The sequence below is a fragment of the Pseudophryne corroboree genome, chromosome 7, assembly GCF_028390025.1.
Source record: "Pseudophryne corroboree isolate aPseCor3 chromosome 7, aPseCor3.hap2, whole genome shotgun sequence".
NCBI classification, from domain to species: Eukaryota; Metazoa; Chordata; class Amphibia; order Anura; family Myobatrachidae; genus Pseudophryne; species Pseudophryne corroboree.
In genome coordinates this window covers 373,254,478-373,256,819 of record NC_086450.1, presented here as the reverse complement: position 1 = coordinate 373,256,819, position 2,342 = coordinate 373,254,478, and the positions used below count along the sequence as shown (strand labels likewise).

Here is a 2,342-nt window from a genome sequence, read left to right as displayed (position 1 = left end):
CAAATCCACTGAAAATGGATGGCGTACCCCACTCACAATCAATGCAATCGATTTCCACATATAAAGGTATCTTTATCTATACACACAAAGAGCTGTATGAATGGTGATGCGTACCATACTTACTGATAGTAAAGCATGGATCCTCCCATAACGGTTTCTTTGGAAATGGATACCGATTCAGTCGTCTTCCAACATGTGCCATTCCAGGGGGGACAAAATGCAGCCACACCACACTGGATACACCCAATCTCATCTGATCTTGGAAGCTAAGCAGTGTTGGGCCTGGTTAGTACTTGGATGGGAGACCACCGGGGAATACAAGGTGCTGTAGATACAATCTACAGCCACACCACACTGGATACACCCAATCTCATCTGATCTTGGAAGCTAAGCAGTGTTGGGCCTGGTTAGTACTTGGATGGGAGACCACCGGGGAATACAAGGTGCTGTAGATACAGGCATTTTGTCCCCCCTGGAATGGCACATGTTGGAAGACGACTGAATCGGTATCCATTTCCAAAGAAACCGTTATGGGAGGATCCATGCTTTACTATCAGTAAGTATGGTACGCATCACCATTCATACAGCTCTTTGTGTGTATAGATAAAGATACCTTTATATGTGGAAATCGATTGCATTGATTGTGAGTGGGGTACGCCATCCATTTTCAGTGGATTTGTTTTAAGCCTGATATAGACTTTATGGGACATATTACACTATGATGTGTTTTATCCATGTTTTTTTACATATCTTCGTGAAATAACTGGTGGAGTGGAAGATTGACTCTCAATACTGCAGGAGGAGTTACATAGAAGCAAGTTTTTTGACATCTATGGACAAATAAGTATACTCTGTATGAAATTGCACTGAGCGCCTTTTGCTGGATTATTATATTTTTTTGCTATTGTATTTAATAGGGGTAAGGTGGCCCCTTTCATTTTCCGGTGGCTGCATAAGTGTGTTTGCGCCTTGGGAATCTGATTTTTTCACTGTTATACCAGTCTATATTAGCAGCAGACACAGTAAAGTGCGGTAGTTCACGGCTGTGGCTACCTCTGTGTCGGCACTCGGCAGCCCGTCCATAATTGTATATACCACCTAACCGTGGTTTTTTTTTCTTTCTTTATAGTCATACTAGTTACGAGTATACTATCTCTTTATCAACCAGTCTATATTAGCAGCAGACACAGTACAGTGCGGTAGTTCACGGCTGTGGCTACCTCTGTGTCGGCACTCGGCAGCCCGTCCATAATTGTATATACCACCTAACCGTGGTTTTTTTTTCTTTCTTTATACATACATACTAGTTACGAGTATACTATCTCTTTATCAACCAGTCTATATTAGCAGCAGACACAGTACAGTGCGGTAGTTCACGGCTGTGGCTACCTCTGTGTCGGCACTCGGCAGCCCGTCCATAATTGTATATACCACCTAACCGTGGTTTTTTTTTCTTTCTTGATACATACATACTAGTTACGAGTATACTATCTCTTTATCAACCAGTCTATATATTAGCAGCAGACACAGTACAGTGCGGTAGTTCACGGCTGTGGCTACCTCTGTGTCGGCACTCGGCAGCCCGTCCATAATTGTATATACCACCTAACCGTGTTTTTTTTTTCTTTCTTTATACATACATACTAGTTACGAGTATACTATCTCTTTATCAACCAGTCTATATATTAGCAGCAGACACAGTACAGTGCGGTAGTTCACGGCTGTGGCTACCTCTGTGTCGGCACTCGGCAGCCTGTCCATAATTGTATATACCACCTAACCGTGGTTTTTTTTTCTTTCTTTATACATACATACTAGTTACGAGTATACTATCTCTTTATCAACCAGTCTATATTAGCAGCAGACACAGTACAGTGCGGTAGTTCACGGCTGTGGCTACCTCTGTGTCGGCACTCGGCAGCCCGTCCATAATTGTATATACCACCTAACCGTGGTTTTTTTTTCTTTCTTTATACATACATACTAGTTACGAGTATACTATCTCTTTATCAACCAGTCTATATATTAGCAGCAGACACAGTACAGTGCGGTAGTTCACGGCTGTGGCTACCTCTGTGTCGGCACTCGGCAGCCCGTCCATAATTGTATATACCACCTAACCGTGGTTTTTTTTTCTTTCTTTATACATACATACTAGTTACGAGTATACTATCTCTTTATCAACCAGTCTATATATTAGCAGCAGACACAGTACAGTGCGGTAGTTCACGGCTGTGGCTACCTCTGTGTCGGCACTCGGCAGCCCGTCCATAATTGTATATACCACCTAACCGTGGTTTTTTTTTCTTTCTTTATAGTCATACTAGTTACGAGTATACTAT

At 42.3% G+C, this 2,342-nt stretch overlaps 2 non-coding genes across 2 annotated transcripts; both read left to right on the top strand.

Moving 5' to 3' along the window:
• Positions 1 to 215: 215 nt before the first annotated feature.
• Positions 216 to 334, top strand: LOC134947122 (5S ribosomal RNA). The gene has a single exon (XR_010182537.1). It is a non-coding gene; the product is annotated as a 5S ribosomal RNA (ribosomal RNA).
• Positions 335 to 336: 2 nt separating this feature from the next.
• LOC134947201 (5S ribosomal RNA) lies at positions 337 to 455 on the top strand. Its single transcript, XR_010182539.1, has one exon. It is a non-coding gene; the product is annotated as a 5S ribosomal RNA (ribosomal RNA).
• The last annotated feature ends 1,887 nt before the right edge of the window (positions 456 to 2,342 follow it).